The 27,492-nt window shown below is 32.2% G+C and overlaps 1 long non-coding RNA gene and 1 pseudogene across 2 annotated transcripts; one reads left to right on the top strand and one right to left on the bottom strand.

Annotated features, from left to right (window-relative positions):
- The first annotated feature begins 1,114 nt into the window (after nucleotides 1-1,114).
- Nucleotides 1,115-15,192, top strand: LOC132713045 (uncharacterized; annotated as a pseudogene).
- An 8,110-nt stretch (nucleotides 15,193-23,302) lies between these two features.
- Nucleotides 23,303-25,798, bottom strand: LOC132713044 (uncharacterized). Of its 2 annotated transcripts, XR_009623395.1 has the most exons (4): nucleotides 25,601-25,798; nucleotides 24,673-24,785; nucleotides 24,405-24,479; nucleotides 23,303-23,374 (listed from the first exon to the last, which is right to left on the bottom strand). It is a non-coding gene; the product is annotated as an uncharacterized LOC132713044 (long non-coding RNA). The 2 variants fall into 2 exon arrangements; XR_009623394.1 differs by lacking the exon at nucleotides 23,303-23,374 and having other exon boundaries at nucleotides 23,652-24,479; nucleotides 25,601-25,777.
- Nucleotides 25,799-27,492: the final 1,694 nt, after the last annotated feature.

The following is a 27,492-nucleotide window of genomic DNA, read 5'->3' as shown; positions in this document are numbered from 1 at the left end:
AAAGAAGACTAAAACAAAAGGTTTATTAATAATTTGAAGCCTTTTCATGAACTCAGATTGCAGTGCCTGGCAAATATCATTGTAGTTTTCCTATTTGCGCTTCGATCCGATGTTCAACATATACCTTTAGGCTTATGTACTCGTTATTCGTTGTACTTCATATAAAATAGAACTGAAACTAATGGATATGAAGAATTGATTCTCTAGTGTTATTTTATACTGGTGTGCTTACTAATGCGTGTCACTATAGAATGTGTCATGCCACAAAGGTCATCCCAGTGGTTAGTTATATTGAGTTAATAATTGATCTGACTGAATTGGAACCAATATGGGTTTTTTATATATGTAAGGTATGAGTTGGTTATAATCCGATAAGGCAAACTGAATATTTTATACGTACTGTAATTCATTAAGGCAGTGGTAAGTTGGGTTATCTTTCATTTTAGCACTTACATGTATGAATTTTTCTATATCATACAGAATTTCAAGTTTTGTTCTTTAATCTGAAATAGAGTGATATCATGATATAAGGATATTATACAGGTGTTAACAATAGGTTAAAATCATATTATTTTCTGTGAAGACTATTCAGTTTCAAAAGCGAAGTTTAGATATAAATATACTTTCACAATGAATATACCCTGAAAAATAGAGCCATTAGTCTGACAACAAAAAATAGTAAAAGGCAACAAACAATTTAATTTAATATTTTTGGTATTGATGCAAGAGGCACGTCCGTGCTCCTCGAATGGTTAAGGTCGATGACTGCCAGCCACTTGTCCTTAACGCTGTGGGATCGAATTCTGCCTTGGACTTAGAGTGATGAGGGAAAAGCTATCCAGCTAGCTTACGGAATGTCAGTGGTTCTACTCGAATGCCTGCTCGTGCCTAAAATAATAGACATAGAGGCACACGAAGTGTTCCAGTGAAGCATGAAAGTCGCCGTAAGGCCATTATCTAAAGTGTTGGTGAGACTTAAAACCAAAAAACAAAAAGGAATAAAACATTTGGCCTAACAAGCTATAAAAACTACCTAGTAATTTCCTTCACAAATATTGGGTTATATATATGATGCTATAGCGCTATTTGTTGTTGTATTGTGGTTGGTGGCAGGTGGAATTAAACGATATTGGAAGATTCTTTAAGATCATGTGATTTCCTTTTACTACTTGCAAGATATATGACGACTTTGTTGCTGGATTATTTAAAGAAACACGACAATGTTTTCTTTAACGACTCAGAAACAAGCTTTTCTGGTTTGTATAGTTTGTTACACTTTATTATATATGATCAAGAAAACATTTACGTAAAGTAAATAAGCATAAATGAATCTTATTTATTTTAAAGGTTTAAAGCAACACGCCTCCATATCTGAATTATTTTTTAATTGAAACATTATGACATTATACTCATTATACAGTGTTAGACATCCAATAATTGTTCATAAAATGGTGTACAAGATTTAAAGTGTTAAACTATTATTAACCAATGCATCAAGTAATTAATCTCCGCTTCAAAATACTGGCTTCACCCAATGAAACACTTACCTTCAGATTTATGCTAATTGTCATGCTAAAAGTGCTAATTTTAAAAGTAGAAAAAATATTCAGTAGACTAAGAATGCAAGGTTAAACTGACAAATATCATTGCCTAAAACGCAATAAGGTGACGACGAGGTTTAGTTTCTTTTATATACAGGAATGTGGGTCACAGATATTTCTTTCATTCCTAAGTAGCACATGCATCACACGTTATGCACGTGCATTTATACTCAGATTGTCTGATCAGGATCCATGCTGTTCGCTTACAAACCTATTACAAGTGGAGAAACTGACAGCGAACAACATGGATCTTGATCAGACTGCGCGGATGCTCAGGCTGGTCTGGATCCATGCTGGTCGCAAACCCACTATTTTGGTTTTGTCATGACGAGGCTCATTTATTTTGCTGCATATTTTCGTTGTTATAAAAAAGCCAAGTCGAAAATTACCATTTAACTTTTTTGAAATTGATTAAATTGGTAAAAGAAAACCCTGGAATACATTATAGATAAACAGTATAGTTGTAAACATTGATGAAAGAAAATTTTTTAATTACGTAATGGGAATAAAATTGTCTTAATGTGTCTTTTTATGCATACGTGACTTTGCATTTAAAATCTACACGTAATTAATGGAAAATAAAGGATGATAAAGCTATCTTTTACAAGACGTTCTTTTTTTTTAATTCAGTTATTAATGTTTTAAATGTGCATGGAAAATTACGTTCCAAGGTCATTATAAATATAATCAATCAGACGTCACGAGGACTTTTAGGGAAATACTGATGTTCTACATATCCATATTTTGGTAAAATGGACATTTCATTAGTGCAATGGGTATTTATTTTTGGTTAAAAAGGACACATTTTAATTCCTTAATGGCATTTATCATACAACATGAAATTATTCCATTTTTTTTTTACTTCAGAACAATTGTTTTATAACAGAAATTGTTGCAATTATAAAATACTAATTTGCATTATATATATTATATCACAATGATAAATTCTTATCTCCCTTTTGAAAAAGAAACATTTATAAGTTGTTTTAGTTTAACTAATATGGTAATATACTTTGTTTTTATAAAAATGACTTGTTCTATTATAAAATGGCTCGTGACATTTATTTTCTTCACCTGTGTCCACACCAGTTAAAATAATCAAATAACCATTAGTTAAATTAATCATAGATCTAAATGAGCCGCGTCACGACAAAACCAACATTGTGCGTTTGAGACCAGCATGGATCCAGACCAGCATGCGCATCAGCGCAGTCTGATCAAGATCCATGCTGTTCGCTTAAAAACCCTATTACAAGTAGAGAAACTGATAGCAAACAGCATAGATCCTGATCAGACTGCGCGGATGCAAACGCACTATGTTGGTTTTGTGGTAACGCGGCTCAAATATTTATTTACAACGTATGTTTCAGGTTTACAGTTTCGATTTTCTGTAACTATCGGTTAGAAGTTGTTATTACTATACATATAATGTTAAATATCTTCCTTATTTGAAAGATCTAAGCTAAGGACATATCAGCTAAAAAATAGCAAATGATTAACTATCATAATGGTGATTATCATTACCAATGTTTCGAATAAAAACAACAACAACTGTTTAAGTACAAAAAGACTGTCCGACCTTCTATAAATTGAAAGTTATCGATAATTTCTGAAGTGTATTAATATAAGTTTCCCTTAGACACGTAGGTTATTGATAAATCATATGAGGGGTATTCTCAAACATGGGGATGGATTTCGGGTAAACGAACATGTCGGACATGTTTCTGAAAACTAATAAAACATTGTTGCGAAAACTTATTTGAATTGACTTTTACATTTTATTGGAACAGCAAAAGAAGCATTAGGTATATTCTTACAATACACGGGTAAATATGCTCCTTTAGCAGAAGGCCATAGGCCTGGCCAACCTTCCAAGCGTGCTCGCCATTCCACCGGATGATGGATCTACGGATTGGGTAAAGTCAAGTCAACCTTCAAGTCAATCTTCAAATTATTTTGACATGAAAATGGACACGTTAAAATAATTGCATGCGCATGAAATTGTAGATCAAAGACTAAAACTTATCGAGTATAGAATAACTATATATAACAAATAGATCTGGAAGCTTGCAGAAAGAAGTAAATCTGTTATTTTCAGGTTGTGATAAATTACATGAATTAGGTCAAATCCTATCGAAATTTTGAGCCCTATCTTTGTTGATCGGTTAAAAATTGAAAGTCCTCGTTTCACATCAGAAGGCCCTACAGAATAGGTAGAGTATTTAAGCATAGACAGAGACCCCCACCCGCTATAGAAGACCACCCATTTGTCAAATTCTAGCCACATTCAACCCAGTCGATCAGGTGATCTACCTTCTAAAAAAAGCAATACTTCTCATAGAAACGCAGATAGGAATTAAAAGGGACTATCTCAAAGAAATATCGGAAGTTCGCAAATCCATATAGGCTGAATTTAAGACGCTTCGTGAATTTTATGGAGCGTGGAGCGAGTAACGTCAGAATTGCGTATCCAACTGCTTTAATAGTAAGAAAGACCGTTTCCAAGATTGGAATAGTTAACTAACGCAATTCAGAAATACAAAGGTTAAACCTAAAATAATTAACTGCATCAAAATCAAACAAGACGAAATAAAAGGCAAAATGTTAATTACGGGATTTAAACTGGGCGATGTGACATCTATGATGAGACCACACACAGAAGTCAAGCCAAGAAAAAGTTTCCGAGTCGGAATCGATTTCAGATTCAAATAAAATATCTCTACCGAAACCGGAAACAAACAAAGATCTATAGATCATCAGCAACGTTGTAGTCTTCCAACTTCACGTCACCGTCGAAGACTCGTCTGTCGATCAGTTCATCAAGGTCAAGGTCAACCACTAAAGGTCACAGATCCCTATACCCATTTTTTGTTACAACACACAAAACATGTAGCAGTTTCCAACTTGTTAATGCCTCACCCACTGTTGAATCAAGACAACGCAATGTTAAAACCTGCAACATTCAGGGGTTAGTGAATTATCAGTGTGGCGCCGTTATATGTAGCAACACCGCTTAATATCGCACTTACCGCTAAATGTCGCACCATTACCGCTGAATGTTGCAACCGCCGCTACATGTCGCAAATCGTCTGCCGTTCAATGTCGCAATGGTAACGTTAAAAATGTCGCACGATTTTTCCTTACCGTTAAATGTCGCAACAGTACCATTACATGTAGCAAATTTTTTATTCAGCTGGTTGTATTATGTTAATACATGTATTACCATTATGTGCAAACTATCTATCATGCATAGTAAATGATTTGCTACAGCTAGTATTTAAATGAATTGGTTGAAATGAAATCATCTTAGTCGGCATTATAAATTGACGACCACAATTTATGCCAAAAAGCCCCGTGGTGATTAAACACATTGTATACGTTTTGTCTCCCGCCTTTTCGAAGAAAAAGAGGTATTTAGAAAAAGGCTCCGTCCGTCTGTCCGGTCCGTAACCTATGCCATTCATTAAGGGTTTTTGAAATAACATAATTATGTTTGCCAAATTAGGACGACCTGTCATGCGAAACAACCAGACTTCCACGGTTGTCCCACTTGGAAACCAAAGGTCAATAATGCCTGATGGAGGGTACAGTATAACCTTTTTGTCCATCAAGATATTTGAAATAACAATGCACAAATGCTCACTATTCAAGACAACGTGCTTATAAACAGTAGATACATTCAACATTGTTTTATGGGTAGTATATTTCTTGTCCAATCGATAACGTTTTCATCCATCATTTTGAAATACTATGACACACATGTTTATCATTGTAGGACCCCATGTCATACACATTACAGAATTGGTACTTTAAATGTTTGTGGCATAAAGGGTAGTGTAAACTATCCAGAGTTTGTTTATATGGTCAAGCTACAGTATATGGTGTGTTCTGTTGTGTTAAGTGAAAATTTGACAAGTATGACGTCACATGTATATTTATAGATGGTTACTAGTCTTTTGAACAACAATAGATGAAAATTACCATTTTTAACGAATGTTTTAGTATAGTATAAATGGATGTTTTCCGACGAATTTCGTGACAGTTATCACAAGAACTCCTGACAAGTTATCATAAGAGCTCCATTCCTCGGGTAACAGTAAATTCCTCCCACTTGATTCAAAGAAGACAAGATCAAAAATAGTGCACGACGGTCTTTTAGGTAGCTCGCTACTTTCCGACCAATTTGACATCTCAGATCTTGATGATTTTTGGTATAAAAAACATGTAGATATGTAAGCTTTATTTCTGCAGCATTATTTTATAAATTAACAGCGTTACTATGGGATTTATCTCAATACAGAAAATAGACAAATATCGGTTTTCGCCGATTTTTAAGTTTTTTTCATTCATTGTCGTACAGAAATCGGTGTGAAAAGATGAATTAGACTTTTTAAAGTTCATTCCGTTTGGTAAAAAGGCAAGATTTTATCATTTTATCATTCAAGCGCCGTGTCCGGTATATACCGGAACAAGGTATTTAGTGTGGTGCTCCATCTCACTCGTTAATATGACGTCAAAGCGCCCTCTATCGGTGGCGGCGAAATTGCGTCTATTTATAAGTAAACCAGTCTGTATCGATTTTCATCCGATTTACTTCGTGATAATTTTATAATGTTCAGTAAATATTTGTCTTTGTAATTATTTCTTTCTTGAACATTTGCTTAATACTCTGCGATTCTACGTTATTTTCCCCTACGTTCTTACGTCCATATATGATGCAAATATCGCGCAATATCGCAATAAAGATTATGAAATAAAGATAAATTCAACACGTTGAATTTTGATGTAATTTCTTAATCATTAATCAATCCATTTTTCCAAATAATTTTACATTGGGAATAGAAAACTGCAGGTTCTACACGCACGGCTTCGCGCCGGATGTAGTCACTTAACCACCATCTTAGTCAGAACTATGTAACTGTGGTCTTCCTGAAATTACACAACATTTCCTTTTCATTTGCCCACATTTTTAAAGTGTACTGTAACGCTGCAAACACTACTAGATCTTTATGCTGACATGAGTGATAATACTAACTGTAATATTGTTTTGCTGTTCAAGATTATATCAGCAAAAGCAAGAAATTTCCGTAAGAACGATATCCTTCTTTATTTAATGCCATACTGTTAGTACCGTCTGGAAATATTTTCTTTTCTCTGCTCTCCTACTCCTTGTTATCCTCTCTTTTTCAGATAGTTGGTTATTTTACAAAACATATTTACAACCTTCTTTTAACCAACTACGCACTCATATGGTTCGAAAAGAACATAAAATTCATTAATAAAAAGTTAATCATTGTACTAACAAGTATATCCATGTACATACATATACACACTGCAAAAATACGGTAAAGCAAATATAAACAAGAGCCATGTCAACATGGCCATCCCCCGCCGAATGTGTTTGCTCATTGGAAGAATGGATATGTAGTAAAGCATAATAATTCCATTTAAAGAGGTCTTTTGGTAATGAAAACTGATGGCTATAGTGATTACAGATTTGAAACCTATGTGAATACTGATGGCTAATTATAACAAAGGACAATTACTGAAAAATAATGCAGGGTAGGTTATCATTCTTGTGTGCTGCATCCCTCCTCAGTAAAATCTATCCACCTATGAAGTTTCAAGTTGATACCTCAAATACTTTTTGAGAAAAAAAATTGAATTGAAAAATTAAGTATGAAAAATAACAAAGGGCAATAACTCAAAAAATATAAAAGATAAAGTTATCATTCTTGTTCACTGCACACCTCCTGAATTAGATCTATGCACCTATGAAGTTTCATAATGATATCTCAAAGGTCTTTTGAGTTATGCTCTGGACAAAAATTAATTTTGAAAAATAAAAAAAGGGCAATAACTAAACAATTATGCAAGGTAGAGTTATCGTTCTTGCGCACTGCACTCCTCCTTAATGAGATCCATCCACCTATGAAGTTTCAAGTTGATACCTCAAATACCTTTTGAGATAAACTCTGGATAAAATAGCATGAAAAAAAACAAAGGGCAATAACTCAAAAATTGTACAGGGAAGAGTTATCATTCTTGTGCACAGCATTCCTCCTCAATAAAATCTATCCACCTATGACATTTCATGTCGACACCCCAAACACTTTTGAGTTATGCTCCACTCGTGTGAAAAATTAGGTATGAAAAATAACAAAGGGCAATAACTCAAAAATTATGAAAGGTAGAGTTATCATTCTTGTGCACTGCACACCTCCTGAGTGAGATCTTTGCACCTATGAAATTTCATGTTAATATCTCATAGGCTTTTGGAGGTATGCTCTGGACAAAAATCAATTTTGAAAAATAACAAAGGGCAATTACTCAAAAATTATGCAGGGTATAGTTATCATTCTTATGCACTACACTCATACTCAATGAGGTCTATCCACCTATGAAGTTTCAAGTTGATAACTAAAATACTTTTAGAGATATGCTCCGGACAAAAATGTCGGACTGAAGGACGGAAGGTCGGACGGACGGAGACTATTTCTATATCCCCCGCCGCCTTTTCGGCGGGGGATAACTAGGATAAGACGTATATAAGCATCAGCTTTCGGTTCTGATCCTTCTTCATTCATTTCACGGGTTGTAAAGAAGCTCTATATGTAAATTGTAAATGTGTATACTTGTTTGAAATTATTATGTTTAAATTAATCCATAACCGACTGGTTAATTAAGTGGTTTAGTATCAAAGAAAGATAAACTGTATAGCGTATTTGAGCATGAGGACTTCTTGACATCATAGCCAAAACACTTATGCTTTAAGGGCAGCAAATAATTATGTTGAAACTGGCCGTTGGTTTAATAACCCGTATTTAAATAGAAAGTGTTTTTTCCCATACTGACTTTCAAGACTCCCTAGGATAATTACAATAGATAATTGTTCTGTATTATTTATAAAAAAAATCATCATTTTTACAGATATACATCGATGAGGCAGCGCCAAAATATGAACACCTGCATACAATACATATATATATATATCATCATCGGATGAATACAACTCATCTGTTTAATTACAGCAATAATAGTGCCAACATGATTTCTTATCATGATAATACCCTTACTTATGCTGTATTGTGAACGAAATAAATTCTTGTAACTCATCAGGAATCTCATTGGCCAGTCTTAAATCAGTAAAATAATCTAAAGGAACTTTCTGTAACGTATACACGTCTAAATCTTAGAATAATCTCAAGAAGTCTTGGGTACGCAAAGTTGCTCTTTGAACAGCAACCGAGAAAGTGTACAAGTAATTATAGTCACTGTAGGGCAAGCATTGTTTATATTTCTTTGTATAATCAAAACTCGGAAATATATTTATCAAAATTTACGCAACATTCGTCGATTTTGAAATTTACGATAAAATTATAATGTTTAGCATTTGTAATAATTTATTTTTAAGTCTAATTACTACGCCACGACTAAAACAGGAAACTATGGCATGATTTGAAAGATAATTGTTTTAAATTTGCTTCTATTCAATCCACTAATATAAATAGAGCACGTGAAGCCCTGTCGAATGCTACCTCGCACCTACTGTCATTTACCGGAAATAAATCAACGTAGAGCGGAATGTAATTTATGATTGCTGGTCCTGCCTCGTGAACGTTCAAAATGAGAGCATTCTGATCTTTATAAGGCTATATCTGGTGCAAATTTATCATGGACGAAAAACTCTGTCTTAATTTGATTGACACCTAGGATTTCTCTATTTTTAAAAAGTGCATATTTTGCGAGGTCCACACATTTTTTTATCGTAGTTGCCGTTCAATTTTCAAATTTTCAAATTTGGAGACCAAATCTTGAGAAATACCTATCTTAATCATTTCAACTTCAATCTGCAATAATGTTTCCAGCTGGTTTTGCAACATTACGTTTTTGTACGATTTCACTTGTAATAGTACATTCTTTATTTTGGCGTTATGAACATCGACAATTAGCAAATTAGGGCAAATTCTAGGTTATCATCACACTGGTTTATAGTTGATACCTTTTGATCAATGTAATTATTTTGATCATGCAAGGATATCGTAATTTCTAACGTGTCTAATGATGGCCGGTATTTAATGTGTTATCAGTACGACTTAGATAGTATATTTTATTATCCATCACTATTTTTGTAAAGTTTATTTCCCATAGGCCAATGGGAGTTATTCGCCTTTTTTAAAATTAAGTGTGCTATTGACTAATAATTTTGTACTATTATAGTGATCAGTACGTTTTCTCAATAAAATTCTGAGAAATAAAATCCTTTATAAACAGTGTCTCAATGAAGTAATATAATTATGCATAGGTTTGTGAATAACAGCAAAAATATCACCCCTCGTAAAAAATACTGTTTCTCTAGACTAACGCGTCTGGTCTCAGTATTTTGCACTGTTGCTCACAAATATACGTGTATTGTTTTTAGGTGAATTATTTCATGTTGAAGAATCTGTAGGGATAGGAATAGAGCAGATACTATCGGATGGAAATACGGATATTTTGTACCTCTTTGATATATGTTGCTGACGTTTTAGTATTGTTCGACTCAAACACAGAATTTTTTAATGATAACATTGGATTAAACTATATTATTTTGCTCGGTATATTAGATAATTAAGGTTTGAACTATTGTCAATGGAAATAATACCCTGCAACAGATGCATGTTATGTGACGTTTATAAATTATTTATTTTCCACATTTACGATATCATAAAGAAATAAAACAAGGGAATCAATAATCCCCCTCTCAAATGCAAACATCTGATGATCATATACTGCAAATTACACTAGTAAGCAGCGAAGTGTTTAATTTCATTGATCAAATGCTTCAAAAAATATATGCATTTCGTTACATGTACTATACTTTTACGTATACCTAATATCTTCTGAAAAGAAGTCTGCAAACTTTATTGTTATTAATCTCCAGTTTTATTCACATTATTATTATGTATAGAATTAAAATAAAATTTCTAACACACATTTCATTTTGCAGTTGCTGGTATCAATTCTGCTTTAACCTACATAACTAGCTTTGAAAAATAAGGATAACGCAAAATAAATTCCCTCTCGTTTAAACCAGGTTGGAAACACATATAAATACTTTTTAACAATTTTGCAAGTAACATGTACAGTACAGCGTTTAAATATTTCTTACCATTTATGTACAAGTATACAAGATTATTTACATTTTTGTTTCGTTCATCTTGAGAACGCAATGTTGATTTTCATTTTAGTTTTAAAATCAATATGAAAAATAAAAAAAAAAACATTTTTCAATGATTCAAAAATACAAAAAAAGGTTTGAACTGCACTCCGTTATTTTCAGAATTGTGTTACTGAAGTATATCTTTGCTTCAAATACCAAAATTGGGTCTAAATGAATAAGAAGCAAAAACAGAAGGATATGTTTAAATCTAAACATCAAAATAACCAAATATCATAATTTTATGTCCTATAGTATTTAAAGTAGAATTTCATTAATTCAATTTCGAATATGAGAGAAGTACACGTATTTTTTTTCCTTCATAACTTATTGCCTTTTTTGCTATATGTTTGTGCATTTTAGATATTAACCTTGAATTTTATGGTCGGAAATATCTTATCAAGAATGAGTGCAGTGCATAATAATGATGACTCTCCATTGCAATGTTCGTTTATACATATCAACTACCCCTTGTTAATTATATGCTTAATTTTTGTCCGAAGAATAACTAGAAATATTTGTCATATAAACTTCAAACTTCATATATGGATAGATCATTTTGAGCTGGAGTATAGTATACTTGAATGATAAAATATTTGAGATATCAACCTGAAAATTTGTAGGTGGAAAGATTTCATTAAGGATAAGTGCATTGTACAAGCATGATTCATATTTTTGAGTTATTGTGTGTTGTTATTTTTGAGTAAGACCAGAACTGATAACAACTCTATATGATATAATTATATTAAACATTGTAATAGACCTAAACGACAACATGGTCAGTATTTTTGTAAAAAAAGACCCAAAACCTCAGAGGAGAACCAATAACAATGGCTGAAAAAACTGTAGTGAGATGAAGACGTTAACAAAAACTTGAGATATATACGTACATACATGTTTGATATTTACTGCGACAACTATCGAAACCTCACTTAAAGCTTACATTGGGGATTTACTATGTCAAAATGATTCTTAACATCACATAAACGAGACATGTCTTACAGGGAATTACCAATACCAGAGGCAGTATACAAAGCAGCATAAATTTATAACTTTATCTATACACAAGCCAAAGGTGTTCTAATTTAGTAACATTTAGTAAAAATATGGTGGGGGGGGGGGGGGTTACGGAAAAACATTTTTATGATCCCCTTAGAGCTGATAAAGACTAATTATAAATACATAGTTGAACTCTCTGCAACGAATAATTATCATAACGACGAATCATTATTTGCAGTATGCGGACTTGTTTCCAGCTGCAGAAGGCGGGCTTTAAATCTTATAAATAATTCTATTATATATAAAACACGTTTCCATGTTTGCAACACAAGGAAAGCTTGTCTGAAGAAAAATAGAAACAACAACACATTCAAATTGGTAAATGGGCTTTAAATTAGGCATTAAACAAAATAATACAGTACCAAAGAATTCTTATTTTCACTTTAGCAAGATAATGGAACTAATTGACATACCTGCCAGAGTAAAACGCCATAAATGGATTGTTTTCCTTCAACATACAACAACCTACATCAGCCGGACAAACACTTCATGGATATTATCTTATTTTTTTTGGCATTTCAATACTTTTAGTATTGACTAGGAGATTGAGAACTGTCCAAAGCGATACTCGAGAAAGTGAGATGTTGCCCTTCGAAAATACATTTCTTATGCCACTAAGGGGTCTTCTAATTGAATTAAATGAAACAAATCTGTGCAGAACATTAAGTCCCAACTTGTTCGGGATATCTATTTGAATCTTTATGTTGACATATTGTCATAAACATATCAATTTTGAGCGCAAGGATCACCTCAAAGTTCCTACACTTAATATTTATTAATCATTCTGCAATATTTTCATCTTCATGCATTTTATCTTTATATTTAATCTTTTTAATACATATTTTTGTTTTGTTTCATTTCTAGGTAATGACGGTCTTTTTGGCTGGCACACTCTTGATACTTGTCGATGTAACAGATTGGCAAATAGAAATAGGATGGCACTGTTATCGCCATGAAAACAGTTCTAAACATTTGTGTGAAAACTGTGTCTGGGGCAGACGTTTCAAAACATATCAAGTATTATATAACGGTGGTCGGGAGCTTCAATTGGAAAAGCTTGCAAACATTGCAGTCCTCAATGAAAATCAATGTAAACATAAAAAGTTTCTTGTATATAAATGTGATTCTTCAAGTTTGTGTGGAGGTTTTTGCGGATCGACAGAAAGGCATAATTTCAACATTTCTTTTGGCTCTTTTGACGAATCGTAAGTTTATTATTGACATGACAAGTCCCTGCAACTTGGAGGACTTTTTAGAACCAAACGTCTACAATTGGAATCTGTGTAAAGCCTATTTAAAAACCATGCCAAACAAAAATATTATTAAATTAAATTATGTTGAAAACTATAAGTTCATTAAAGGAATAAATCAGTTTGACTTTGACAGAAACTGGACAAAAGATGCAGTAGTTCTAAAATTTAACGGCTACGCAATTGATAAGATAAGACAACATAAAGAAACTAAATCAAGATTGGAATGGCTTTTGAATATAACAAACGAAGAGGCTATCCATTTAGTGCTTAATACATTATTTAAACCAGGTGAAAGATTGTTTAATGATGCCAGTAATTTTTATAATAATCATATTAACGGAAGAAAGTTGATATGTTCTCATATCAGGAAAGGTAAAAACCCCTCACTTCCTACAGATGATAAACTTCGTTTTGGATCACCAAATGAAACAGTGATATTTGAATATTTGAAAAAACTCGACAAGAATTCGAAAAATGCAATATATATTGCCGCTGATTCGGAGGAAGTGAAGCAAAGTGCTAAAAGCAACCTATTTTCATACATCAACATCAATCGAACAATTGTTCATGTAGACAGATTAGCACAATTTAAAAAACAAAAATCAGAAGCCTGTGATGGATTTTATACAGCAGTTTTTGAGCAGTTTATTTTATCTTTATGTGATAAACTGATCTTGACACGGAGTGGATTTGGCACAATAGCAGCTTATATCAGAGGAGTTTCCGATGAACTTTTCTTGTATCATCCAAAACTGAAAATAATTGTGGAAACAAACCTTACAAACATACAAAAAGTTTTTAAATTTCTTTAACGTCGTACACCAAAATAAGCACTGTAATGGCTACATTTGAGCTATTTTAATACCCCGAAAAATGTATGTAACTAAATAAGGAATTAAATGTTTGTATCATTCTGTAGAAGGAATATACATGTATACTCAATAAGGACACCGCGCAAAATTTGAAATTGTCTGCTAGGGTATTGTTGTTTTTATAGTTTGGATCTGCAATACAAATGGAATAAATTATCAGATATGCGTTTTCGTTCATATACAGGCTGTAGACATCCATGTTTAAAAAAGCAACATCAGCAAGACAAACTTTCAAATAAAAATGCTATTTTAAGCAACAATGATAAGAAATTCGCAACAACGGGTATACTATGCAGATAAAATTTGAAATAGATCAGTTTGATGTTGTCTCCTTGTTAAACACATATACTGATAAAGTCCAAAACCTAGTTAACTAAATGCGTTTACTGTCAATATAAATAATAAAAAATACGTCAATAACAACCGGTTATTCCAAATATCACTAGGCTGTGATGTTATGAAAAGTTTATACCGTTGACCAATAATGTCGAACATTTGTCGAAAATTTAATGCTGTTTACCAACTATCAGAAGGCTGTGATAAGTAGTTGCTGAAGAAAACTGTTACGAAAATTGCCTACAATTGACAATGAATGCTGGAAACTTAACTATGCCGGTAAATAGGAAGTGGATGAGCGACATATTTGAAATCGAATAACACGGTATGGGACCTTATTTAAATGCTGTACGTTTATACCAAATATCTAGAGGCTGTTTTAGTAGTTTTACGAAAATTTCATACCATTCACCATTAATGTTGAAAATTTAACTAAGTTAACAGACCTGAAATCAAATCCCAAGGTATGGGACCTTGTGTTAATGCTGTATACCAAAAATCAAGAGGCTGTAATGAGCAGTTGCTGAAAATTATTACGAAAATATTTTCCCCGCCAGCCGCCCGTCATTTACCATTGCACCTGTTACAAAAAGGAAGCTGAACTGATGGACGCCTAATTGGTTGTCCTGCTCGAATGTGTTCTGTCACAGACCCATGATAGTCAGACCATACTCTCAAACGTGATACGCCCCTATAAACACTGTATGACGAATGAGGACATCTGTTACGACGAAAAAACTGATTGTCACATAAATATTACCATCAAGTTTAAAAACTGTTAACACAAATTTCTCAAACCAATAAAACCTAGACTCTTCAAGACTATTGTTTATGTTAACAAATAAATAAACGGCTAATTTAATAAAGGAACAAAATTATTTCTATTTTATTTATGTATTTAAGTATTATATATTATTCCCTGCGGTCTGGAGACCGCAGGGTATTGGTACGCGTTTAACTTTTGAGGCATGGAGGAGCACGTGACCTGTTTTCGGTACATGGAGGAGCATGTGATCTGTAAACCGTACATGATTGGTTAATTGACCTTTTCGAAAGCCTACCTAAATAACGTTTGCCGGTACGTTACGGATTTACTTGAGGGAATTAGTCCGAATTACACCTAATTAAGAACAAAAAACTATTGCGTGATATTTCTAATTTTCTATAATTATTTTACCGTTTAAGGTGGAAAAACTTGAATGATGTGTTTGAAAATTATCAATGTTTCTATCTCAAATGTTACAAACAATAAATTGTTTATACTGAAAATATACAAAATTAAAATATTCGTAGTGGCATCTGCCATAATAAATAGAGATATTTTCTGCGTAAACTTGTGTGTTTACTTTATTTATTTTTTGCTCGGAATAATTCATAAATTGGTTGGCCTATTTAATCATTTTCTTAAAAAGAATAATTGTTTTATGTTCGACCTTCTCCGGTCTTCAACGGTGACCAGTTTCCAAAGACCTTCTTCTATATTGATTGTTTATTCAATTGTCAATTATATTCCTGATACAAACGTTTATTTATCCCCCACCCCCAAATAATGTTGAAAATAGTTGAAATATCTTTATATCATTAAAATGTTCACCGCAGGAAACCATTTTACTTGTTTATTATATTTACATGAATATAAACAAATGCTTTTTGCGAATATTTTCATGTGATCAATATGCGACTGCAAAATATTACAATGCAATGAATAATATGTATAACATTATAAATAAAAATAATAATAAGATACAATTATTGGTACAGGTATGAAACACAGTTCATTAAAATTTTCTGAATATAGGGAACAAAAATTGGCGGCGGCCTCGATGGCTTAGAATTGGTAGCAAGGTTAAACGTGTGTCTCATGTCGCTGTATTATTAGAAGAGATTCCTTCCGGTGCTGATAGGAAAATGTACATAACTACCGCAAATCTGTAACCATTCCTGTATAATTTACGTAGCTAGTAACAGAGTCATTAAATACCAACAAAAAAATAATATATATATCATTAATCATATTGGTGTTATAAATGTGCAACCATAAGTTATGCTCCGTCAAATTATATGCTTTCAGCACTTTGATTTTTCACATTAAAACACAGCAACATTTATGTGATAGGATGATATCTATGACTTTGTAGCTTTTCAGAGGGTGGTGCTTTTTATCATTATATCCATATGATGTTATATTGTATGATGCCGTGTACCAACATAAAACAAACAAAGAAACAAACAAACAACCAAAACCAACAACAACAAAACACCACCAACAAGAAAACAAACAACCAACCAAAACCAACAACAACAAAACACCATCATCAAGAAAACAACTGTTAAAATTTCTGTAATTTTAAAAAGAATAATGCATCGTTAAAACTTCAACTAGATACTGTTGCGCTTAGCCGTAGTCGTTGTGAAAAACATTTTGTTGCAGTGAACATATAGTAGCCTTGGTGTTAAAAAATCAAATATAATCGGGGTATCAAAGTAAAAAGATTGTTGTTTTTTTGGTTTGTCTTTACAGAAATGGATCATTTTGGTAAGAGAGCTGTATTTTGACTTAATATTGTGCTATGACATACCTACAAAAGACCAGTAGGGCCATTTCATCGTTATGAATTCACAATTTTAAATTTGTGAATCCCCGTTTTCTACATACAGAATTCACGATTTCAACTTCATGAATTCCAGATTTCAACTTCACGAATTTACGATTATGGCTTCATGAATTCCAGATTTCAACTTTACGAATTTACGATTATGACTTCATGAATTCACGATTTCAACAAATCGTGTCTCTCAAGGATATCAAATTCTTAGCTAGGCCCATATCATATTCATGATATAAGGATAATATTCAATCCAAATTATGTAAAATAAAAGGGAGCTACTACAAAAGATTTTTTTACAACTCTTGCTAAAAATAGGTACATTCATTTAGTGTCAAAATGATTGCGCTTTATTGGCCTGGTGCAATGGCATCAAAAGGGACCTAGACTTAAGTTACAGGTCATCAAAAAAATCAAATATGTTCTTGATATGTTTGAAAAGAACAATGTATCAAATCAAAATGCCAGCTAGCTTACGGAACGTTGGTGGTTCCACTCAGGTGCCCGTTCTTGCCTGAAATAATGCACAGAAGGGCACCTGAGGTCTTCCTTCACCAGTAAAGCTGGAACGTTGCCAAATGACCTACATGACTACTGTGTCCGTGTGACATAAAACCCAAACAAACAAACAAACAAACAAGCAAACATGTTGAAAAATACATTGTGGTCTTGATTTTTATTGGCTTGGTTCAGTGCAAGATGCATTGTCCCTTGATTCCAAAAGAAGAGATTTCCAGTTGTCTCATTTTAGTTTCGTATATGGATAATATCTCTTAGTAACCTCCTTTGTGAGGTCATATATTTTATGTGATTGATAAGTTTACATCAAGTGTTATAATATACATTGTATTTCCTCTAATACATTAATTCTTTTAATGTTACACAAAACTTTATCTCAGAACCGCATTAGAAACATGGAATTTTATGCTCTTCCACATTCGATAATCTATTTGGTAAGTTAGCGACAATATTTCTGAAATAGTTTTAATGATTATATATAACATTGATATAGATATATACATGTAACATTATATATAAATATATACAATGCTCATCTCGCCCTGTTTGATGGATTACATCATTATGCCTTAGAAATTCATAGTTGTTAATTGCTTATAAATGTCAAACATATGTTATAATAAAGCTTTAATAAGGGAGTAGCTGTAGCATGTAAGATATTTACAACTAAAGAAAGTAGCACTGAACGTGAAGTTACGTGTCATAATGGCAGCTAAATATAAAAGTAGTATTTTGACTTCCATATAAAATACCACAAATGTATTTGTCTATAATCATACCGATTGCCAACAGAGCAAAGAAAATAAAAGACAGTTCATCTATGTGACAAATTTGTATTTTGTTTTGAAACTGTAACAAGATATCAAGAGTAAAAAAAGTTTTTGATAAAAAAATGGCATTTCTAAGGCATATCGGGCCTTTAAGGCGTCTGCCAAAATATCGACTTGTTTTCTTCTTTTCTCCTTTCTTAAATCATAAAAAATACTGACGTTGATCCGAATAATTATTAAGATAAAATAATGTCTTATCATGGTTAAAAAATAATAACTAGAATATGTTTATTATATGGGCTTCAGATTTCTTGACACCAAATGTCTGACTATTCAGACAACTCATAATATTCTTTGATGAAACGTCGGCTTATTTTATTTGAACCTACGGTAATTTTCAGTCTTTTCATATGATATACATATGAGCCGCGTCACGACAAAACCAACATAATGGGTTTGCGACCAGCATGGATCCAGACCAGCCTGCGCATCCGCGCAGTCTGATCAGGATCCATGCTGTTCTACTTGTTATTAGGTTTGTAAGCGAACAACATGGATCCTGAAAAGACTGCGAGGATGCGCAGGCTGGTCTAGATCCATGCTGGTCGCAAACCCATTATGATGGTTTTGTCGTGACGCTGCTCAATATATCATATACATTTAAGCTGTTGGCTCTTTCATATGTGTTTTTTCTTTTTATATTTAAACATTACAGATTTTAGTGCACATTGTGTGCACATGCTGCACCCTGTTCATAAACATTTCTCTATTTTGACGTATAAAATATTAAGTTACAATAGGTTATATAAATAAATGCACATATGGTAGGTATACGAAGCGTGTTTTATCGAAAGGACAATAGAAACACAAAATAAGCATTGTTTGTAATACACTTAGAGTAATTTAAGACATGCAACCAGATGTTCAAGGAGTAAGTTATTTTATAAGTTATTTTATAGCTGTAACATTTATTAAAATTGCGTTTGTACATCCTCAACCAGACCTGTAAGGCAGACATAAGATTATTTTTTCTCATGGAGTTATATAAATTATTTAAAATTTAAAGAACTGAGTCTGTCGTTAACAACAGCAACGATTTATGTTGTTGACACAATTTGCCATGATATTAAGAAATGGTAAACAAAATAAAAATAAACGTGATAATTATTATGATGAATACAATCATCTGATTAATTAGACTGTTATCTAAATGCAAAATGAAATCTCTATGCGCCTTGCAACAGCTGCCTAAAAGTTTATGGAAATAACGTACACACGCAATCATATTAATTTCACGCAAATATTAATCCCTTATTTTAATTACGTTATTACTGACTAACATAACTAAACTTATCATTTCTCCCGTGCTATTTTGTTTTTACATTGATCGGTTTAAACATATTTGTCTTTAATTCCCGGCCACATATTCAAGGATAACGCTACGAAAGAGCTACGGATTAATCGTTCACAGATTACTACAAAAATGTGAAATTCGTAGTCCGCTACGGTTCCAGTACGGAGACACAACGGTATGAGTACGGAGTTCGACGGATTTACCGCCAAAATGTAGCTAAAAGACCCAGGAGAGACACGGATTGTTACGGACAGACATAGTTTGATACCAAGCGACACGAATCAGGACGGACACACGGTCTGCTACTGTATAAGCACGGGTTAGTACGAGTAAGTACGGTCTGATACGGGGAAAAACAAATTGCCACGGATCTATACGGACCTATTATATATCCGTCTACAACCTCTTGCACGCTCATTTTCAAAATGCTTCACAAGAAAAGAACATTTTGAAAACGAATTGCAGCGTTCAATGATCCTTGCGGAGAGGATTTGGTCTCATCGCGTTCGATCCCCCAAGATATATCAGGTTCGATTCTAATGAATTTCTTGTAGGACGCCGGATCCTCAGGAACAAGTTCGGCCACAAGAGCCTCATACTGGCCATGAAGGGGGTCTTCGTAAAAGCCAATCTCTAGTCCACCATCTCCTCTGTCTTCTCTTACCTGATTAAATGTATAATCATTAATGAAAAATGACGACCAATACTGGCTCTCTTTTGATTTTAAAATTGGCCGTTCATTTTACATTTACATTAATCAGGGGGTCGAACGTATAGCGGTGCGATACTCCTGAAAGCGAGATGAAATCATGCGATACGGACTAATGGCGGATTTATTCGTGTAAACACACGTCAGAGTGAGTGTATTTTATTAATTATTTCATAAATCTTCGATTCACCTTAAATATTTCAAAATTGCAGATAAAAAATAAGTCAGTTCTCAGTATTTAAGCAGAATTCGGTTAACATTTTTAGAACGATGGAACCCAAAGTGCGTTAATATGTAGCCTATCAACGCACTTTGTGGTTCATTTCTGGATTTTGACCCCAAAGTGCGTTTGACCCCAAAGTGCGCTGTGAAGTTTACTGCACTTTGGGGTTGGACCCCAAAGTGCGTTTGACCCCAAAGTGCGGTGTTACATGGCATAGCCTATTGATAAAATTCAGCCGGATGACTGAAATTCTGCATAAACTTTACATTAATAGTCCAGTAGGATTTACATTATAATACTGTATTTAAAGGTCGAAGGGAAACAACTCTGACAATTGACAAAAAATAAATACACCACAATTACTGACCTTGTTAAAATCAGTCTAAAAATGTCGTATTAATGTATGATTTATATTTCGGAATGATAGAGATGCACTGCTCGCTACCTCTATCAGTTTGACCTTGTACAAGAAATACAAGGGCTATTTTAGTATATGCATGTACGTGTAGGATACACAGTTCAATATTCCGTGGAATTATAAATTGAATAGTTTAAGTGTAGTTATGTCAAAATCAGTCAGAATTTAACTAGCACTGTCCATTGTTGTAATGACTTTAATTGAAAAAAATTCTTTGCCGAATCAAAGAAAATCTGAGGAGATAAAAAGTCCGAGTCAGTTCACCACCGTGGTTATCATAGGTTTGTACAATGTTAATGCAATGCTATAATGCTGAATGATCCGTGGTGTTGTAAAGTAAAATCGAAGCAAACGTTATGTTAAGCTTACTTTTTGCAGTTCGCTGCCCATTTGCACAGCTGTGAGGATTGTAGTCATGTTGATCTCAAAAAGCTAGTTAATTATACATGTTTAAACCTCATTTCGAAAAATGAAATTACACCTTCTAGCTGGAGAAATGCAAATACATTGGTATTGTTAACAAGTAGGAAACTAGTAACATGCAATTGTTGATTTAAACAAGGAATTTTGCTTCTTCTACGCGTAATCCTGCATTTCCTTGATTATTTCGAGCGGATGTCATGGTTAGTAGTATATTATTAGATCTAGTTAAATTAAAGATTTTTGACAGGTTATATGGCCCTATAAAAACGGTTGTTTGCACATTTATATAGATTCTATATTCCAACGTCATATAACCTGTCAACAATCTTTAAAATTAATTCATAATACTGCAAACTTTCTTTATTAGAGAAAAATATAACAAATTTCATACCATAAGATAAAATTAATCCCGTATTTATAAAAGAAACTTATATTTTCTGTTTATTATGCACCTTTTCTCTTTTTTTGACCTGACGATTCGCAAGACTTTCCCTTTAGCTTTGTGTATTGGCTGGATTTAGAAACTAAGTAGTTCGTCAAAATACGGAATACAGTACATGTTTCACTGCAGTGAAAACTTAATTTTTACAGTTAAAATACAGAAAATATCTTTACCATTTTAATTAATATTATGTCCAAGGTAATGTACCAAATCTACGATTTTCATGAAACTAACGTAAATATTTAAAAATTATTGTAAACTTCAGACCAAACTTCTCTTTGAATTCTTCGCCAACTCTTGAAAGCATAGAGCTACATGAAGTAAAGAAATGCGTCATACCACGGAATTAGCAACGACCTTTATGGCACTACCAGGCCTCCGGTCAAAAATAACATTAAGCTCTATAGTTATAGGGTAGGATCATTATCAAATATTATAATATAAATGTTACATGGTAGCTGATCTAAATGACTGTCTTTTACCAGTTTGTTCGTTAACGGAGATATACCTGCACTTTTTAATTAAGAGAGCAGTTATGATTGGTAGCTTAAAATTAAAGAACAAGAGTTAATGATAGAAAAACTGGTTTCATTTGGTTTGATAACATTTTTATAAGCTCCTAAAGTCTGCATATATATATACCTATCTTTCTGCTTAGTAACACAAGAATTATACATGTATAAATGTAACAAATGCCAAGGTTTTATCAGTCAAAGCCTTCATCTATGATACAGAGTAATTCTTTGACCAGTACTGTTTATAAAGGTCCCCAGTATAACATATAAACACATTGGAAGAAGGACGTAAAAAACAGAAATTTACTTTCAGGCATTTAATCGGGTATTTGGCAGGTGTGACAGTTGGCATTTATCAATTAACAATATGCATTAAGCAGTCGCCTGTAAGCATTAAGTAGTTGACATCAGTTAAAGAGTGATAGTTAATAACAATTTTCAGTTCTGCCGTTGGACAGTAGATATGGTTTACCCGAGTGTCGTCCAAGAACAGGATCAATCAAACCGAAACTGCAATCATAATTCTGACGATTTGGATGTTCTTCAAGCTTTCAATTTTCTTTTTATCTATAAAATAAAATGTTCATTCCAATCATGAACCTGAACATAATGAATTTCAATAGATTTCAGTGAGACGGGCAATAATGAATTTCAACAGATTTCAGAGAGACACGCAATAAAATATTAGCTTGCCATTATTCCCGGTAAATTAATTCTTTTTACATTCAATCACATATTCATTAAGTTATTTAATAATGCATTTTAGTACTAATGTCAACAAAAATCTTCATTCATCACAATCCCAGCATTCACAAATACATTTTCTTTTAATCTATAAAGTAAAATGTCCATACCAATCTTGAACCTGAACTTAAAGATTTCAGAGAGACACGCAATAAAATTCTAGCTTGCCATTATTCCCGGTAAATTAATTCTTTTTACATTAAATCACATATTTATTTAGTTATTTAATAATACATTTTAGTACTAATGTCAACAAAAATCTTCATACATCACATTTCCAGCATTCACAAATATCTGAAGATTCTTTTGTGTGCTAACTGTCCTTTTCAACCTGAAAACAAAAAAAAAATCATTGAAACTATAAAATAAAAAAAATATGTAAAACATTTATCAATTTAGTGAAATAAATCCAGTGTTTTATATGCTAATCATAAAATGAATAAGATTAAAGAATGTAAAATGGACTGACATTGAGTCAAAGTATAACAAGTATAACATTAACATGCACATAAATGGAGCAACTGTGACCTCTTGAATGAAAGCAAGGCTACACTATAATGCTGAGCTAGGTGAAAATGACCTGGAACAAGGTCTGAAAAAATTATACAAGATTCTGTCAAAGATTTTGAAGAAAAACAGCAGTACTTCAGATTTTTTGTCTCAATGGACATGGATATTTGCTTCAAAACTCATGAAACAGTATAGAAATGAACTAGTAGTAAAATACGATATGCATTTTTATTTGATTTTACAAAATATATGTTCTTCAGCAAATAAAAAAAGACAAAATAAGATTGCGGAATAGCTTGTTTTACAATATTTGCTCCTGAAAATGACTTTTCTTACACAGGCCAGATTATTTGTCACTCAGGGAACACATTTTTTTTTACCATTCAGTGATTTCATTGATTTACATCCAGTTTATTGTACAAAACAAGCACATAAATTTCAGTTTGACACTATCTGACTGGTTGAATGAATGAAATAAATGTCTAACAATGATAACAATGATAAATATATTTTCAATATACAGTATTCAATGTCATAGAAAGATTTTGTTCACCTATTTGTCAATAATAGGCTTATAGATCTTCATTTGAACAACAATTCAGCTTAGATTAATATTGATACATGGTGAAAAACATAGAAAAGTTCTCCAAATTGATAAAAATGAATATTTTACAGTCAATTTCCTGTTTTTGTTTACTTTGTCAAATAATGTGAAAGAAGCAAGAACAATCTACAGGTGTGTGTCAAATTGGATGATGTAATTCAAGTATGGTGAAAAAAATTCAAAACTTATCATAACAGTCAAATACTGTTGGATAAAATAGCAGCACAAAGAGAACATTTGTTATTACCATCAGCTGTACATTTGTCATGAGGTCTGGTCCATTGTAAAAAAATCCACTCTCAATACTACATAAGATTCCAATCTGAAAAAGAAAATATTGACATTAAATGTTAAGTGTGTCTTTTGACTTTGTCTTATAATTTTGAAAATCACCTACAATTTTATCTTAGCATGTTCAAACACATACAAAATTTCATTTTCCAGAGTGAACATGTCAAGTTTAGCAAATAAATGACCAAAATACTTATCAATTTATTTGAAAAAAAGTATTTTACCTGATAATTTGTGTTGTATTCATTCTAGTCACTGCACATGACTTGATTTTTTTCCAGCCACTAATGTTTTTCAATTGTTCATCTTAGTTACCACCAACATTTTGACCATGTTTCTGAAAATAGTTTTAGAAATTTAGAAATGATGTAAGAAATAAAGGAGACAAAATGCATATACACTGACATGGGGTATAAAAAGAAACAATTACATCAAAAACAAATGCCATATGGCATCAAAAACACAATTTGTGAGAAATTTTGAGATATGTACCTGTATTAATTATTCAAACTTGTATTGAAATTTGCTGTGTGTTTCATGAAAAAGCATGCAAATGAAAATAAATAGAAGAGCTACTTGATGCTGTCATTGAAAAAGATTAATCTGTCCTGTTCTTCAAGTCAGTATGCTAGTTACAGGGTGTGTTTTGCTTTGAATACTTGCAAATTTCTGTATGAAATAAATATTCATATATTTTCATTCATGACAGGCCTGTATTTCTGATAATTCAGTGTTTTACTCAATTGTTACACAAATGATCAAGATATTTCATTTTGTATTCTTAAACTATTCTTCGTATGTTTTAAATCAGAAAAGAAATCAATAGTAGAGTCAGTATTAATTTATCTATTATGTCAGCTGCTGTTTTTTTCTACAGACAAATTCATTTCTGGTCAAATTGAAATAGTCTTTCAAGCACCCTGGCAACTTTGCAGAAACAATTTTCATTGTATCTGACTAATATTGATGTAATATTTCAAATGTCAAAGTGAAAATGTCAAACTGTTGTATCATCCAACAAGCATGATAAAAACATTTGTTTACATTTTTGTTGACACAGTGCATGAAATCAATAAAACAAGTAGATATTTATATGAAGTTGTTATTAGTTTTAATAGCAAATGATTAACTCGATCTAACAAATTTTCTTACCTTTTATTTTTCTTGAAACGCCCAAGGAATCCGTTGAAAATAAACGTTTTCATTTCTGCATTTCTCACAATAACAAAGTCAAACAAACGACGCTTGATAATCAAGGGGATACAATCCGGTGCTATCAAAACCCGTACTGAATAAGCTTATTTACAGTAAATTTGCTTTTACTTTAGAAATGACAGTATAGTATTGGACAAAATGTGACAAGTTTACTCAGAAAATGAATAAACCCTTCGTAAACGTAAAATGTATGTAAAAGAGGTCGTCTATTGTTTTTATTTAGATTTTCTTCAGTATTTAGGCTAAATACGGCACAGTCGGTATATTTCTCCTCTTTTTTTTTTGATTTACTCTTTTTTATTGTAAAAATCTTGAGATTTTTTCAATGATACACAAAAATATTTCTATGGGACAAATTTATGGCGCAAATTGCTCCCCTTTTGTATTTTTAAAAAAAATAAAAATTGGAGGGTTCATAATTTTGTCTAATAAGTTTCAAAATTGGGGAAAACTTCAAACGGGTTTAAATAAAAAGCTGGGCTTTTAAAATTTTGGCCCGTTTTAAAAATTTGCTGTTTTAAAAAATTTAATTTTTAAGGTAAATTAATTACGGGTTTATTTTTTTAATTTTATAGGTTGTGACTTTTGTTTATATTTTTCACTCTGGCAAATTTTTTTTAAAAAGAATTCAATGTATTTTATTTTAAAAATGAAATTTTTGGAGAGATTGAAGTTTGGGATTTTTCGTGAGTTGTTGTTGGTTTTTTGTTTTTTATTTTCCCTAGTTTTTATATGGAGTCTTATGTTGAATTTCAAATTGAATCTTTTGACGATGTAATGTTGGGTTAATATTTTTTTAAAGCATATAAACAAGATGGATATTTTCTTATTGATAGGCAGGATAGACAAGTTTATTTTTCAAGTTTACAGAGTACAGTTGAATAGCGATTTAAGATATTTTAGCGAACTGTTTTGTTTGATTTATTTTTTGTTAAATGTAGACTTAATATGGTGTGAATATTTTAGTAGATAGACACAATTATTTGTCAAATTTACGGAATACAGAAAGTCAGTTGAATAGCGATTTAAAATATTTTAGCGAAATGTTTTGTTAGATCTAGATTTATTTTTTTGTAAAATATACATTCAATATGATGTTAATATTTTGCCTGTAAAAAAATGGATTTAGATCAATTTTTTATTGGACATGTCTGAAAAAATATTGAGAATAAACTTCACTTTAGATTTTTTATTCTAGATTGAAAGAAAAAAAGTTCTCTTGGTTTATTTCTCCAAACGATATTTCAGATAGAAAAATTCTTTACTACAAAGTAGGAAAAATATCAAATGTTCAATTGTTAATGTAGAACAGTGGATGTTTTGAAATGCTATTCGGTGCAAATATTTCATGTTTTCAAGAGGAAAAAAAATCTGTTCGCTTTTGTGTATCGAGAATGATGGTATTTTTTTCTTCGTGTTTATTTGTCAGCGAATTGAAATGCAAACCCGATTTTATTTTACGTTTGATGGAATGATCAATCATAAACTATACTTGAGAAATGAACACAATTTTGAATTGAAATAAAATGGTAAATTTATCACTGAATAGATTTAGTAGATAATCTAGTAGATTAACATTGGTCTATGATTTTTTTTCGTCCAAAATTTGTTTACTGATAAAGTGTTGGTAGACTATTTTGACCGTGGCTTTTTGAAAATATTTTGCTTGAAAAAAAAAACCGCTTATTGCTTATTGCAAATTAACTTGACAGTGAAAATGATCTACAATATTTATTTATATATTTTCCTCTTCAATTTTTTTAATCAGTTCTTAGTGATAGATCTAATTGGTTAGATATCATAAAGTGCAAAATGCAAAAAATATGTCC

This window comes from Ruditapes philippinarum, unplaced genomic scaffold (genome assembly GCF_026571515.1).
Source record: "Ruditapes philippinarum isolate M1 unplaced genomic scaffold, ASM2657151v2 ctg248_1_1_1_1, whole genome shotgun sequence".
Lineage (NCBI taxonomy): Eukaryota > Metazoa > Mollusca > Bivalvia > Venerida > Veneridae > Ruditapes > Ruditapes philippinarum.
The sequence above is the reverse complement of the archived record's forward strand: the minus strand, read 5'-3'. Positions and strand labels throughout refer to the sequence as shown.